The sequence below is a fragment of the Homalodisca vitripennis genome, chromosome 3 (assembly GCF_021130785.1).
Source record: "Homalodisca vitripennis isolate AUS2020 chromosome 3, UT_GWSS_2.1, whole genome shotgun sequence".
Lineage (NCBI taxonomy): Eukaryota > Metazoa > Arthropoda > Insecta > Hemiptera > Cicadellidae > Homalodisca > Homalodisca vitripennis.
The window spans coordinates 29714502-29733040 of NC_060209.1; positions in this window are offsets into that span (position 1 = coordinate 29714502).

Consider the following 18539-nt stretch of genomic DNA (forward strand, 5'->3'; position numbering starts at 1 on the left):
GCCATCATACACTTACATGTAATTTATTATAAAGTGGTCTAACACTCAAACTTTAAGTTCAATCAGAAATTTATCTTCAAGACAAATATACATCATAACTTCAATATAGTGTTTGGTTATTTAATATACATAACTGTCTCGTAATTGCAGTTTTTAGTGTGCAGGCGCTTTGAAAACTTATCTTTTGCAGCACTGCCTGGTGGCGAATTACATCAATGGGCATAGTACATAAACCTTCTCTGTGGAAAAATACATATACATACAAATTTTCATAATGGTCGGTTAAATAGTTTACGATTCCATAAAGGACAAACACACAAACATTAATTTATATATATATATATATATATTATATATTTTTAGAAGACCTCCAAATTTGAAAAACAAGCTTGTTAACACACTAGTTCCAAAATCTTTCAACTATACAAGAAATGGATGTGATCCGTGTAAAAAATCACGATGTGGAACATGTAAAATTATGAGTTCTTCAAGAGAATTCAATAGCAATAGTACCGGAATGACCTATCCTATAATTGGCAAAATTGACTGTAATTCAAAAAATGTAATATACCAAATTAATTGCAAGTTTTGCTCCAAACAATATACTGTATTGGCCAAACATCGAACCATTTAAGAATCCGTATGACAGGGCATAGGTTTGACATTTTTCATAAAGATGAAGATAAACCATTGGCAAGACATTGTCTAGAACACAAACAATACAAAATTGAAGAGTGTTTTAAATTAAAAGGAATACACCAACTACCACAATGCCCTGATGAAAACTACAACAGATTAAAATTAAAGCACATGGAGCAAGCTCATCAAATTATGTTGAAGACAAAAAATTATGGTTGCCTGTAAAGTCGGTTTTTACGGGCGAAGATTTTACGTGACAACGTCTTTTTCTCGGTAGAATATTTTGTTATTTTAAATGTTTGACTAGCAATACGCGCTGTTTCTTCTCAATCGACTGAATTACGATTGATTGCAGAGTGATTTAAACTAATAATTTACTTAACACTATCAACATTTGTCAATAGTATGACATAACCTATAAACTCAGTTTCTCAACTTTTGTGTCAATCTAACAATTAATCAATCAATCATAGTTTACGATAATGAAATATCAGTGTACAATTATTTACCTTTATTGTTGTAGTTGTTGTAAATGACGAATCTAAGCACTCCACATTTTCACGAATAAACATAGTTATCTGCTTTATCCCGTGCGGCGGACCCACAGTTATCTGCTTTATCCCGTGCGGATAAACTGGACGGGCATCGTAACGTTACCGGGCGTTACACTTTTTCATGAGTGACTCCGAGCCGCAACCTAATTTAAGACGTTGTCACGTCAAAAATCCATTTGGTCTAAATTTAAGATAATTTTATAACATTCAAAATTTGCCATAAATTACAAGTTGTATTCCACCTTTTATAAAAATCAACTGTTCCAACAAGATTGAATTAGAAAAATTTCACGTCAGCTGGACTTTATCAAATGTTATGCACTGTGTTTACATTTTCTGTTTTATTAATTCTTGTTTACATGTTATAGTTTTGTATTCATTTTTATTTAAAACTTCCTGAAGACGGGGGTATTAAATCCCCCGAAATATAGAAGTGAAAAATAGTTTTTGTTTTCTTCTATTCAACAGTGTGATTAGTATATATATATATATATATATATATAATATATATATATATATATATATTTCTGAACTGACTCAACTGTTTCGGTTTCCATATAACCCCATATGTGTGCAGCATAACAATAATCGATCGTATAGTCGCGTTATAAGCAATAAATCTTGTCTGTATAGGGATTGACATATTTTGTATCAGATTATTCCAGACACAGTTTAATGAAAATTGAGCAACTGTCCCCCTTTTCCTTAAAATGCAGCTCCCATGTTAAACACGTTGTAAACTGACACCTAAATGTTTGTGTTTATAAACGACTTCATACTTTACCCTCTGTACCACCATTTGTCACTTTTACTTGGGCGTTCTTCAATTTTGAAATAATGGCTTTAGATTCATTTAAATTGACTTTTAAATTCAAAATTCTGCATTATTTTTCTAGTCTCTTTGTCCTTTTTCGTAGTCCCTGAGCCTTTGTGTGACACCGGAACGTCATCATCCACGTAGAAAAGCGTATTGTCGTTTACATTCCCCATTTAAGACTTCCGGTAAAAAAAATTGAGAACCAACAGAACGATAGAGGCTCAAATATACCTTGTCTTAAGCCCGTTTTTTGATCAAAGGTTTCCATAACTATACCATAACTTAATACCATAACTATACCATATTCCTGCTGCCATATTTTGCTGGCAAATTGTGTCTTTGCACAAGTTTCTTATCAGTCTCTCAGTCATTCCATTAGTACGTACATGATAAGTACAAGATCGTGAGTGATGTCATCTTTTTATATGGTGTATAAACTTCTTAAATTAATTTAAACTAAATTTGGTACTTTGGGATTATACCGACCACACACCCAGACATGAATCGTTATTTCACATTTCGTTTCTACTGATGACTAGATTAGCGTAGAACAATATTTCGTCAATATAAAACAGGAATTGTCTTATCGCAAACACCTCCCCATCCTCAGACAGAGGTCAAAGTCGAGCGTCTAGTAGATAACGTGATTGCAGAGTCTCGCCGCCCGTTCAGCTGGTGCATCGCTTTGTTGTACTTCCGTGTTTTACCTCTACATTTCTCCAAACACAAAAATTCAACAAAAACAAACATTTACCAAACTAAACTTTTTATTAAAAAAACACTCAAAACTTGTTTTTATTCTTGATCACATTCCGCCACCCAAAATGCGAGTGCCTCCGGCCATCAGCGCGGGCTTCGACAGCACCTTCGGTGCTGCCCCGCGCTGATGTCGACGAAAGAAAAACATCCCTCGAGATAGTACCTATCAGTAAAATATCAAATTCTAGAGGGGCTAATCAGAAATATAAATTGAATTGTAATGGAAAGGCAATGATGTACCGTGCAAATCACGTGATGCCGCGCGGCCTGCCGTAATCAGGATTCTCGAGAAAGATAAGATAACAGCGACAACAATACCGATCACAATACCTGGAAATGCTTGTAAGTTTGTAATTTTGTAATTGAAGAGTTGTTTTTTCGTTCTATCATGTTTGTTTCTATAAATTTCTATTTTTGTGTTCTTCATACTGGTGTGGTCGGTATAATCCCAAAGTACCCTAAATTTACTTCCATTAACCAATTTACGACATAATCTTCAAGAAGTTGAAGATCAACCTTAGATTCTGTAGATGACTTCTTCTATTGTTGAAATTATCACTGGAAACACGTTCAACCATTTTGAATATGCGTCATCCGCATTTTATTTTCAAATGGACTTAAAAAGTCCTAATGGATTCCATCCCATGGAGTATTTGGAATATTCCACAAGCCAATTGATGTTTCAGAGTCTTTCTGTTTGCACGTTTGACTAGGTTTACTACACGTTTTCATCTTCTTCTGTTATTAAATTTATGTTTGGCCATCATACGGAATGTCTTGCAAATTATTTTATTGGCACTACTTTATAATGTCCTTCATGAGTTTTTTGAAGTGTCTGGTGAAAACAGTTTTGTTGTCATAAAGCTTTACGAAACAAAAAGTATAATTCTTGGTTTTAGATTTAAGTTATATTATAAAAAAAGGTTTTTTACTTTTATTAGAGATGGCAATGGCAAAGAATTAGTTTATTCTAAATTTTTTGTTATTAGTTTTACTTTATTTTTACGAATTTTTTACATTGTAGAGCGTTTTTTATTTATTTATTTTTTTTTTTTTTTGAAGGAACAAAAAATGAGATAGGTACTTAGTTTATTATGATTCATCAAACCATTCGCTATGTGAGTACAATTTGAGCAAATAAGCGAACGGAGTAAGTCCATAACCACAGCAATTTAAGTCACAAAAGCAATACACCGAAGACAAAATGAAATTTCCCATGGCAGAAATTTGACGATACCCTGAACCACAATGTAACCACTGTTTTTTAAAAACATTTAAAAACTATGTTTCATTTATGTAGGGAAGAACTCATATCGGACCTATGAGGTTTTGCGGGAATTTGAATTTTCCCCTTGTATGTTACAGCTACGATTATGTTCCCAGTATTTAAAAAAGTATTTTTAAACTGAACACATCAGGAAACGAAAATATGTTACTTTTCGTGGGGAGGGAAGTTTTAAGATATCTTTGTGCAAAATTTCAGTATGGTGGAAAATTAATTGATGACTTTTGTTTTAATACATGTCAATTTGCATTATTAATAACCCCTTCATACCGATGTACAGCATTTAACATGCGCAAGTGTATATACCTTGGTATTCTCTGAATTGCAGGGGTTCTGCACTAATGCTGATAAGCCCTGTACTCACGACCGAACTCTGAAAGCAGGAAGTTTTGGGACTGATAACGTCTAGACGTGATGGGTTGTAAATCTGACAAGAGTAGAACAGCAGCTTTACTCCAGAGTACACGCACAGGTTACGGTGTTTACTGCTTCTCCGCTGAGCCAAACAAAACTGTCAAAACAGAACGCGCTGCCGCACATGTTTACGTTGCTGTTACCGAAGACGTTGTATATGGCTAGTATAAACCAATATTGCACTTCAGTAAATATATTCCTACTGGAACTTCCGGAATCCCAAACACGTGAACAACCCAAATGCCTTTTATTTGTTTGTTCCGATTACGGATTTTTAAAGAAATTATAGGACGATTGTATTGTATTTTATTCAATGTACAACTAATTGTAACTATATATCTGATCCATTCATCGCTTATTAATACTGAACTTTTACCTACGATTGTACTGTTATTGAGCAGATTTAATTATGAAATACGCGCTTACACGAATATGGTTTCAGATGACGAGGCAATAAGAAGCTATGAGTCAGATTGATTCTACGTTAAAATATTGTGATATCATAAGAACCTCAGGGACAAAGTAAAATATTTATATTTGAATATTAAAAGATTTCTTCTTGGAATATTTTTTTTTTTCCAATATAAAGGAATAATACTAAAGGAAAAATACTAAAGGAAAAATGCCAACAAAATAATACCATAATATCATTTACTGTTTCAACAAATAAATAGGAAATAAACACTTTACACTTTTTAGTGATATACATACATTATAAATGGCTTGTAAATTTGGCACTTATCAGTTTATATTTATTTTTTACCCTTTATCAATCAGTCCTAACGTATTTTTTTTATCCTGTAGAACTAACTAATTTATAACATTTTTTCCCTTGACCATGGGTTTTACATATTTTAACATACACTTTGAGTGACATTAAGTGGCATTTAGCTATAATTTTACAGAGTACTCTTGAAAGGTATGTCCATATTAGAATGTTAAGTGCATCGATACAACTCTGCGTATTAAACTCATATAAGCACACAGTTTTAACATCTTAAAACCGTAATTTTACTTTGAAACGATGTAGTTTCTTGATCTAAATTTAAGTACTTTGAATTTTTATTTTGTTATTTTCCAAAGGCTACGCGGAATACTAAACTAAACCTAATCTCGTAAGTTTACAATACTTATGTTGTAACACATTCCAAACTTCATCCTTCAATAAAGTAATCATACAGTCTTGGTATGAACACTTGTGGTAAAGACCGAACCATTTAGCAAGAAGCCCAGAGCGGGGAGGGTGACGTAGTTTCTCCCCCTCCACTCCGCCAAGATAGTCTACCCCTCTTGCGCTCAACCGAGTACAGCCAGTTGCGAAACCCACGCTCCCCTGACAATACAAGTCGCCCCAGCTGTGACAGTACAACTTTCGGTTTGGACTGTACAACGTGCTTTCTTGTTGACTGGAAAGGGAAGGGTAACTCGAGCGCATGCGCTGACGCGCTTCGAGCTACTTCGTTCGGTCTGTAATAAATTTACTGTGGAAGGCCTTTGTAACTTTAACAGATTTCTATTTTTATTATTATAAACTTCACATGTCATACAACTGAATCAGTTAAACTGACATATTTAACTGGGTAGAAACACCATACGTCACACTTCTCATCCCTATTAATGAATGGCAGAGAACCGAGCAAGCGTCATTGCGAAAGACCTCACGTACGCAATAGTTCCTGAAACTGTGGACCGTAAACAGCGCTGCTGTTGAATGACAATCGCCAGTTCCACAGTTCGACGAAGATACACGTAGCAATTAGCTCAGACTATCGTTCGCGTACAACTGGACTGTTATTATAACCAGTTGTAGAAATTATGAGGTTAGTTAACTGGCTGCTACTAGCAGAGAGTTACTACTTGTTAGCGTCTGAGGAGACTGACAGCATGTTGTCTGCCAATCTACAAGTCAACGAAGAATGGGAAAATAAACAATGCCGGGAGACAGGTAAGATAATCTTGTTGTTTAAAATTAATATTTGTAAGTCATAAAATAAATATTTATACACACTGCAAGTTTGTATTTTTTTGCTTCTATATTAATATTTATACTTGATATTAGATTTCAGTTCTGATTTATACTAAACTAGCTGTATCCCGCTGCTTCGCACGCTTTTCGGAAGCTTTGCCCGTGTATGAGCACTTCTGGTTCAAGTTAATTGTATTTCCAACGCCAATGTAGAGTTTACCTTGTTGCCACGATCAAGAAAATCTGTCAAAAGCGTATGTTTATAGCCATTGTACACGTACATGTACTTTATTACAAAGTGGTCTAACACTCAAGCTTTAAGTTCAAACAGACATTTATTGTAAAGATAAATTACATCATAACTTAGCGCCTTCAAAAATTATTTTATTCGCTGTCTTGTAATTGCAGTTTATAGTGTGCAGGCGCTTTGATAACTTCTTACATATTTCGCAGCGCCGCCTGGTGGTGAGTTTCATCAATGGGCATAGCATATAAACCTTCCAAGTGGAAAAATACATATACATACACATTTTCATAATGATCATTGTCAAATAGTTTCTGAGTCTATAAAGCACATACAGACAACCATTCATTTATATATATATATATATATATATATATATATATATATATATATATATATATATATATATATCCAATAGACCAATTTTGGTCTATTGTATGAACAAACCAAATAAATTTAATTTTTTCTGTATTAAACTACTCAAATATTTGATTACTAGTGTTTCTGAGAAAAACTTAATAAAGTTTTATTACCTTTAATTAACTATGCTGCAATGATATAAACAATCCAGTATAATCCATAGGCTTAGAAAATTCCATACAAGATGTAAAAAAAGTGCTCTCTAAAAATACAGTATGGAAATATTAAGGCAAAAATTCAAACCTAAAAGAACTCTAATACATTCTTAGGGCTCCCTGTGAACCTTATCCTTTTCTATAATCTGATAAGATAGCTTCTAAAAACTGGATTCCTCAAAATTAAATTAGAGATTCTTATATTTGTGTAGAAATTTCTAATCAAAATTTACAAGAAAAATCCTTTTAAAGACAATTTCCCTCATAAAAGGGAGTTTTAGAGTTACCTTCTTTGTTTTCATAATCTTGATAATACACCAAATATTTAGATTGGTTAAACAAACATTGAAATATGGTGTAATAGAATCCCACCAAAGGTGCCAGGTTTTATTAATGACTGGCAATACTCTTTTATCACACTTCAGACATTGTTTATATTGGAGGAATGTATTTCCTTGCTTGTGTGATACTGATTGACAATACTAATTTAAGACTTTTATTGGACGTATTAAGTTGTATAACAATTAAATTTAACCCTTAATCAAAATTTGACTTTAGCAGGTGATAGATGTTTTGAAGTTTGATAATTCTGAATCCAAATGTTTATTATTTTGAACTGTTAGATAATTTTAAACTATAATGAACCAATTATTTTCTACTAAGGTCCAGAACATGTTTAGATAGTGTATATCAATGTTGTCAGATTGCTTTGAGGTTTACTCAACTGAATGAGACACAGGGTATATCGGTTCACCTGGGCTATCTGTATCGGTTGGACGAATTGATACTCTTAGAATCTTTGTTCTAACTGTTACTCCACAGTTTTTACTCTAAAGATTTAGAAAATTAATTTTAACTCCAATACTTGCCCCCAAAATAACACATTTGGGGGATGGGGTCAGTTAAAGAAAATTTGTAAATGTAAAAATTGGCTGTGTTACACCTTAATTTAAAATATCTCAAAACCCTGGTTATTTTAGCACAGTTTACAAAATATCTGTATGTTGTAGAGAATGTACAACAATCTTAAAAAAAACTCCCTCTTTTGTACATTTTAGGAAAACAACACTTGTTCAAGTACTTAATGATGTCCGTTTTCTAAAAATTATTAATTGGGAGTACTTCTCTTCCCATTTTCTAAATTTAGAAAATGTTTAAAAAGTACAAAAACTTTAAGCCAACATTTTAAAATAGCATCTATGCTGTGTTGAAGATCAAATTAAAAGACAATACAAACTTTTTTATATTTGTTCAAAATTTTGCCGTATACATCCAATGGGTTAAAGTTGGTGAAAGTACAACCAAAGAATCTCCTACCAGTTTCTGGTGAATGAAACCCAATTTCTGTCTGTCTGTATGCACAATAACTGTCAAACGAGTTGACCTAGGACTGAAATTTTGGGCTAAAACTCTACTTCTGCTACCTCTATCTACATCAGTATTGAAAATTGTACACAGTGGCCCATTGAGAGTGAGTCTCAATTATTTCTGTCAGTCACAATGTTACTGTGGTTACTTTGTTCTTATGGGTAACAAAAACTGGGTTACAAAACCCCTAAACAGGAAAAAAACTCTCCACCATATACTGCTCAGTTACTCAGAGAAGGGGAGACTTTTGAGGAGTTTTTCATCAAAAATATTGTCAGGCTTATGAAAAGCCTGGAGTTTTAACCTGAGGACATACCTTGATAATGAATAATCACTTGAATGAGAGAGTCAGTCAATCCCTGTCCAAAAAAAACTGAAAAAAAAAACACAACTGAGGAATCCAACCAAACCTTATAAAAAAAAACTGATAAAACTCACCATGAGTGAACAATTTATTAAATGACAATTTGGAACAAAATTATTCATCTTTACAGTTTGATACAGCCATCAATTCTACACTCCAAAATCCAATTTTAACAGAAACTTTACATTTTGTAGAGATAAGCCATTTGAGGAGATCTTGGTCCTACATTAAAACCTTACCAAGAAAAGTTCTGTCACGAAAACATAGACAGGCTTGGCAAAGAAGTTAAAGATAGTCAAACAGATTCTTTCACATACCACCCAGAAACTACAAAATCCCCAAGCAACGTAACTGTTTTCATCAAATTGTGGACAGAATTGGAAATAAGATAGACTTAGTAATTTACTTTTAAGATTAAATCCGCATTCAGTGTTTCTCACAGAACATGTGGGCTACATGCAGTACAATTTTGACTGTGAAACTAAGTAATTACGACCTAGTAGTACGACCCTATGTAGTATTTGGTAGAAAGGACCATACCAAGGGAGGAGTGGCCATATTTAAATCCAGTTTTATTGACAATACAACAGAAGAAATTTTAACAAATGAACACAGAGTAGAACTGGTTTTTGAAGTAGCAGCAGTTAAGGTTCAAATTTATAAGATTAATTAGCTGTATATAGTGTACAGTAGTGTGTAGTATATACAGACCTCAAGTGCTTTTTTAGACAAAGGGCTTCAAGCATTAAATGACTTTCTAGAATTTCTACTGGTTGAGCAGCTCAATTAGCATTGTAAGAGACTTTAACATTGACTGCTCGAATACGACATGGAAAAAGAAAGGGAAAACAACAAAGTCAATGCAGTAATTTTGTCATAAAATTCACAGAATGTACATGCCACCAACAAGAATTACAAAGAATTCAATCTCATCAATATACAGACCTCTTTTGCTCTAACATGCCCTTAGAATATACTACAGTTGAGATCATGAATACTGGAATTTCAAATCACACAGGCCTATACTGCAAAATAAAAAATTCCCACAATACTTAACATCAACTAACAGGAGCTTCAACGAACGAAATTTAAAAACAGCTTAAGGATATATTGGAAACCCAAACATAGGGCATATGAAGAGGCCTGCTCTCTGGTTGTAAATACTATTACAGTAGCGATAGAAATAATTTTCCCAAAAAAAGTCTCAAGATCCAAGTGACATTCAAAAGTATTATTTTGACTCAGACGCGATTGCCTTTAAAAAGTGTCTTCTAGATGCTCAGCAAAAGTACATCCTGAGTGGTAAGGAAGATGATAGACCTGCAGGTAATATAATTAAGAAGTCATATGACAAAAAATTAGTAAGCATCCATAAAAACTTGAATGCATAATCAATATCTGAAGCATCAAACAAAAGTAAAGCAGTTTGGAGAATCATAAACAGTGAACATAGCTCCAAAAACTTGTTATTTCACCTCTTCCTCTCTAAAAATTAATGGAAAAAAAGTTGAGGACACCTTACAACTGGCTAATAATTTTAATTATTACTTTTCTGCCATTGCAGACTTTACAGAAAAATAAACTGTATCCAGGGTCAACTTCAAACATATCATCAAGTTCTTTGTTTGGAGTTTGTTTTTGACAATGGAAGGATTGTGAAGGAAACAGAATTTTTCTGGACATTTGCCATGGGTCAGTCGTAGGTGGTTGGTCTGTGAATACAGAGCTATTGTGATCTGTATTCTGTAGTTGAGCTTTAATAATTAGTGTTGTGTTTTGTTTTTTATTAAGTGCATGTTTTATAGTTTGAAGTTGACACACAACATGGTGGTTGTGATTCCTGACTTACGCGTGTCACAACATTCTGGTATGATTTTAACCTAGTTTTTAATTATGTGTTAGGTTAGTAGTTATTTACCTGAAGAAGAGATCAGATTGCAGATCTCGAAACGTAGTGTTACTGATTTTTTGTATCACTAAACGATGGTAAATGTCTGGAAAAATCTTGTTTCCTTCACATATCATCAAATAGTACCCCACGGAGAGTACTCAGTAATCTCTAAAATCTCACACCTATAACTTTTAAGGAATAAATAGCATTGTAAACTCATTGGTACTTACACTGTCTACCATCACGTCTTCTAAAATATTGCAAAGAAGAACTTTCTTATCCCCTAACACAATTAATCAACAACTATGGCTGAAGGCATTTCCCCCTCCTGTTTGAAGATTGCAAAAGTGTATCCTTTGCACAAACAAAAAAACTCCAAAAAGGTAGTCCCAAACTATCGGCCCATTTCCTTACTACCCTCTGTTTCTAAGGTGTTTTAAAGGGTAGTCCTTAATAGACTCATTGAACACTTATGATGAAATGATTTACTAGTCAAAAGGCAATATGGCTTCTTCTCAGGCAGATCTACAACTACTACACTTGCAGATCTTGTAGAGTTCATTGTGAACAATCTAGATATTAGAAATATTGTTTTAAGTGTGTATATTTAGATCTTAGTAAGGTGTTTGACTGTCTTGGACATAATTTAATTCTATCTAAATTAAAAGCCTTGAGGGTGCATGGTGTGGCAGCAAAATGGTTTTGCAGCTATTTGTCTAACCGAATCCAATTCGTTAAACTAAAAGAAACTACAAATGGAGAAATGAGAACCGTTAAATCTGAGAGAGCACCTATGGAGAAAGGTGTCCCCCACGGGTCTGTCCTAGGACTAGTCCTGATTGTGCTCTTCACCCTAGACCTTCCAAAATATGGCCAAGTCTATAGCTACGCTGTAATGTTTACTGATGACAGTTTTACTGACTTGTGATGGAAAGCAACAAGAAATTAAAAGTTTTATATCTGTTAACATGCCACAAGAATACTGTCATAAAAATGATTTGGTTTTCAACGAAACCAAGACCAAACAACTTACACTAGGAAGAATAAAGACGAGCTATCACCAATACCAAACTTACAGCAAGTCTATACAACAAAATATCTGGTAATTATAGATATTTGTCGTGGACCGCTTATGTGGAGTACTTATGTAGCAAACTAGACTCAGTTTTGTATTCAATTTGAAGACTTAGAACAATTTCCACTGTAGAGGCAGTTAAAGTCACATACTATGCACTTTTTTAAAGTCGTGTAAGATATGGAATTTAGGTTTGGGGAGGCACATCGAGGAGAGAATCTCCAGAGAGTTTTAGTCCTACAAAACGTGCTGTAAGGATACTAGCTGGGCTGAAGCTAAGAGAGACATGCAAGTATGTATTCAGGGAATGGGGAATTTTCACAGTACCTTCCATCTATATACCTGAAGTAATTATGTATGCTGTACATGAGCATCTACAGAGATTTATCCACTTCATCATCATAATACAAAGCACTCCCAACAGTTTACCCTACCTACACATTGCCTAGCACTCTTACAGTAAAAGCCGTCATATGCCGGAGCAAAGCTTTTCAATGTCCTACCAACAAGTCTCAAGAATAGTCTACCAAAAACTCTTAAAGAAGAAGCTGAAAGACTGGTTCATTGACAAATCTTTTTACTCCATTGATGGATTTTTGTACAGAAATTATGAAACTCTGTAAATATTTAACATTGTATGTTTTTGTTTAGATATTATATTAGGTTAATAGGACGCACTATCTAAACTTGATGTTTATGAAATAAAGCAGGGTTGCTACAGGAGTCCAATAATGAAATTCCCTGACTTTTCCCTGATTTCCAGACCAAATTTTTCATTTTTCCCTGACTTTTTTCGACGCAATCCCCAGGGTTTTTGGCAATTAATGGGTGGGCCAGCCGAGCCGCCTTGGCTGCCTGCTTCATGCACCGCGTCGTCTGCAGGCTTGGACTCGGCGTGGCGGCAGTAAGTTTATTTGTGTAAAGGGATTTTATATTTTTCCCTGACCAATGTCGAAATTCCCTGACTTTTCCCTGACTTGAGACCGGATCCCTGATTTCCAGTCCTGTTTTTTTTTCCCTGACTTCCCTGACCTGTAGCATCCCTGTAAAGAGATTCTGATTCTGAATACGTTCCGAGAAATAGTGGTGAGTGCGCCTGCGAGTCTCTCACCAGAACACTCTTCATGCGATGACATAGGAATCAGCAATTTATAGAGCTGTAGATATATTAATGGTAATTAAATGATTCTAAATGACATTACAAACCTAGCCTAGTGCAAAAGTAATAATAAATATATTTTTTTAATCACTGTTGCTCATCTGTGTCACTCACAGGGTAAACACTTTTGTACATTCCCAGCTATCATCTGATGACATATTTTGTCATGTCAGTGATCCGTAATGGGTTAACCAAATACTGCCAGCAGTTAATTAATGATAAACTCATTCAAGGTGATTCATGGAGTAAGGTGCGTGCAAATTTAGACAAGTCTCCATACACATGTAAACGCACACACAAACAATTTTTAAAAATCACTCATAACTTATTCTAGATGCTTGGATTGGTACATATTTAACACTCTAGGACTGGTAATCACTAAAATGGCAACCGCAAGAGTGGGAAAATGGCTCATTTTTTCTTGAAAGAATTCTTTAACAACTTTGATATGTTATATTCATATGTTAAAAGACCCCAATAATTTCTTATACTAGTTTACTTTAAAGAACCATTACACTAAAGAGAACTAAGTTCACTTTTGGCAAAAATAGGCTAGACGACTCAACGGACAGGATTTAGGTTAATGGGTAAAAATAATAACCAAATTGATGAAATAAAGATAATGCTTTAATAAAAACGTTTCTGAATACTTGTAAACATGATGTATTAAAAATATGTCCAATACCTTCAATTTCTATACCTTAACCGCTAGGGATTTTTGATAAATAGAACAATGGGTTAACAGTATAAAACACGTAGACAACTTGAGTAGCTTCACATTCAAGAGTAGTAAAAAAAAAATTGTTTTGGCATTATTAAACATTAAACATTATTACTACATACAAAAATTAAGAACTTACACTTTAATACAGTCATTTCAAGAAATTTCCCTTGTGTTCTTACAAGTAATAGTTCAACACTGGAATAGTCACATGTGGGGAAACTAATTACCTCAAAAATGCTAATCAAATGTAGTTTGGCTGAAACAATTGTACGTTTAGAGGCTAAAACCGTTTTATGCAAGGAGTGAAATAATTCTACCACATTTAAAATTACCTAAACCTCCACAATGTTAAGTATATTTTTGATTAGGGATTGTTCCTATCTGTCTTTTAAGAGATAAAATAAGATTGTATTAGCTGTGTATTACGAGGATCATTTTTTAAGTAAGAATCGTTTTGTAATGGGTCAAAGAAAAATTTATGAATGAACTACTTAAATTGTATCACAAAATACATCGTCACCATGAACATTTAAACACTTTTCTAGTTGTGGCACCAGCTTTTGGATCCCATCATCAAAGCACTAAGCCGCCTGACCGTTAAAACATTTAGTAACTGTTTCTTTTAACATGTTATCATTTTCCAAACACTTCCCACCAAGAATTCCTTGAGTTTTGGAAAAATGAAAGATTGGTACTAAATTAGGGCTGTATGGTGGATGATCCAATAATTCCCAACATAACTTTAAGCTACAATCTTGAAACATAACATTTTTTAAGAAGTTCATATATAGTGAAGCGCATGTTTTGACGAATTTCCTCATCAACTTTTTGTGTCAAGTCTTCACATGACAGTAGGCCGTCAAGGTTGTTCTTCATCATGAATCGTTTTTACTTTAAAAATTACCCTCGTACTAACCAGAAAAAAGTAAAAAGAATTTAATGTAATTTTGAGGTTGAAGTGATGTTTTGCTTGAAACTCAAGTGCAATTTTAAAGCAACCTGAGCAAAATATGGGCAGTCTCCATTATTTGACTTTTATGACTCTTATAAAGTAAAATTTATAAATTAAATCATAAGAACACTTTTAAATGTACAATAAAAGCTTTAAAAACAAACAAATAAGTGACTTAGCAGTAGTAACAAGTATTTAAGAATAAAACATAACAACATAAATAATAACAATTCAGGTCCCACAACAATACACATATAACATTATCAACATATCTGAAAAATTTACAAAAAAAATATATTTACAATATGATAATTTAGTAAATGGTTTTGTACATTATACAATTACTAAATAATAATTTGAAAATTGGTTTAAGCCTCAGTTAAATTTTGTCATGGTTGAAGTTAATGAACACTGATTAGGGCTCACAGGTGTGCAATACAATATCTTAGCTAATTGTTACTACACCAGAATGTAGAAGGTATGTGCATAACATATGTACATGTTTCAACAAAAGTAAAGTTAAAACTATAAACCACAGTTATCTGCAAACGATAATTCTTATTACGTAATAATTAAAGCTCTCTAAAAATTATGTATCTAAAACAATTATGACAAAAATCTCATACATCTTTCCTGTACTGAAGGCCATGATAAAAAAACTTCAATTTTATTAATATGGCCATATAAAAAAAATCTTGGAATACTTTAAAATTCATTATGATCTTCAAAATATTGCAGAATGAACATCTATCCATATTGTACAGGAAAAAATTAAATACACTTTAGTTGGATTTTCGAATCCTTACAAAATGATGGCCTTCATTTTCAAGAGCAATTCTGTTTAAACTTTATCAAATATACTGTAAAAAGCTTTTATTTTTCATTTGTCCATGATTTGAGATTATTTGTGAATAAACTGTGTAGCCCTCTTACTGTCTAATAAGAAAGGACCATACTTCTGTACTGGAACAGTATTTACCATCGTTTTAAAATTTACTATTTAATTATATAACACTTAAAGTTCAATTTACTAAAGAAAAGGTGTATATAGATTCCTAAATATGTGAAAGAATGTTTTTCCCAAAACAAATATAGAATTTTGTGCAATCTTAAAACTTTTACTTTCAGCAAACTTTTTTATTAACTGTTTGTAACAATGAAAATTCACACAATACACAACTTATTATATTGTTTAATAATTTTAAGTTTTTGACCTTGATGCTTTATACAGTTTTTTTCTTTATACCATCATATCACATAACATGTGTTTGTGTAATCTCACAGTATCAGCCATTACAAAGAAACTGAATCTTTTAATTACGTCAAATAACAATCACCAACACAAAACCAGAGCAGATGTAAACAGAGCATTACCCAGATATCTTATCAAAATCGATTGGAAGACACACTTCATAGAAAGAGAAAAAGCTCAAATAATTGTGTAAAAAGAGACTAAGACCATTAATGCAATTCTTTTTAGTTGAAAGTTGCTTTTTGAAAATTAAATATCTTACATACACAAATTAAAAAAGCAGATTTCCCAAATTGATAACGAATGCTAAGTACTCAACATTCCTAGTACAGCACCATTTGTATTACCATAAATATGGCATTTTCCAGTTTGTGGGTTAATAGACCAAATAGATCAACTCATTGTCTCCAGGCTGGCTGAAGTTCAAATGACATCTCATGCACACAAATTCTCTATTAGTGTTTATATTAAACAGGGATATGAATGTTCATTCCATTCATGAGGCTTCGTTACAGGGATTCGAACCTGGCGGCTTCTACCATTTATTTCCGGTTCTACATATGAACACTTCTGGTTGAAATTAATCATATTTTCAGTGCCATTTGCTTTGTTACCTCCATGAAGATTATATACTGATCTGAGAATTCTATCCCCATCAAAAAGCGTCAACTTCGGCTCTTTAATCCATTTTTGGTGTAAGAGTTGAATGAAAAATCCATCATCTGGCTGTACATTATCATTCGATAGACCAACATTATTGCTACATCTCTCTGCTGTGCATCTCACAATTATTTTTCTTCTCTTAGGACAAGAAACTAAGAAATTCCATCTACTCTAAAGGGCCTTTGTGCTGCTTCCAGAGCGACAGGATATTCTAGAAGAGTTAGGTTGGGGGTAGGGGCCGCCTTCTGTCAAGATCCAAGAGGAAGAATTTAGGGCATTAACCTCGTCATGTCCCCTCGAAAGAAGGGGAAGCCAGCTCTGAACCAACCTCTCCAGTCAAACAAGGCATGGTGGTGGCACACCCTTATGTCTAGGCTAACAAGAACTTTCAACTTTTAGGGAACCCTACCAACTTCAACAGTCATCTCCTGCAGTAGACTAGACCTATCGAACTACCTTTGCACCACAGAATCTCTAATTTGCGGTTAGTGATGTGTCGCTCCTGGACATCCATAAGGTTGCCCAATTACGTGACACATTGGTTTTAGCTGTCCAGTGTGGGTTCAACTGGAAGGTATAAACCAACCAGAAGTGAACTCTCATGGGGTACATCTAACCATTCTCAAGATAAAGCGCGGGCAAGCCCACACAGATACAATCACACAAACTTTTTGGACAGACCGCCCTGATTTCCTGTCTACGGCTTGCTTAGACAATGAATATAATGATAGGTTCTTACGTAGGCAAGAAATAATGGGCATAAGAAAGTTCTAGTATAACATGGATTTTTGTAATTATAATTTCCATAAATAACAAAACCGTTTATTAGAATATTTAGTTATGGTTAATAAAGATATAAGAAAGTAACCTTAATTTGACGATTTGTCACATACAATTTTTTTTTACTGACTAGCAATAAAATAACAAAATACCCGTACAACAGAACAATATCTATGTTATGTTTAATTATCCTAAGATGGCCGCTAGTTCTTTCCCTGTGATAAGGCTCATTATCTGATGTTACTCATATATTATACTACGCAAAAACAACAATTTTTCACCAAAGCTTAACCAGAAAAAATAAATAAAATTTAAGATATCTTTTTAAAAACGTTATATTTCTTCCATCCAACCCCTCAATTAAACAATGAACTGGAAGCTAAACTCAAGATATTAAAAAATACAGTCTTAACCATATTTTGTACATTAGTATTGCATTTCTATAAACTATACAGTTAAGTTTTACAATACACCAAATGAATAATTCCATAGGTTTTCACATTATAAAACTATTAAGTCTTCAACAATTTGCATCTAACACTTTACTCAATTGCACAGTAACATATCTTTACTAAGTTTAGTTTGAATGCATTGATTAATTTAATGCTTCTATAACACCTAACAATCCTTTAGAAATGTTATATTATTTATACTTTGCCATTAAGTATTTGTCCGTAACTGATAAAAAGCCACAAATAGAAATATTTTCAACTGGTTTTCTTGTTTAATATTCCAACTCTACTTATAATTTATTTCATCAAGATCAGTTCCAGAATGTTAAATGCAAACTGCAGCACAAGTTCTAATTCCAAAGCTATGATATAAATACAGCATTCACAAAAGTACACAGAATATAAAAATATATTTTATATATTATCGAGGAATGTTAAGTGATTTGGTAGCAATATGAAAAGGAACAACAATATATTGGGACGGAGGTTGTTAGACACAACTATTGCTACAATGAGTCGGCTTTAGTAACGATGATTTACCCATAAACTTGATGACTGTTACATATACCTTTTACTACAATTACTTATATTTGGAAACCAATAATT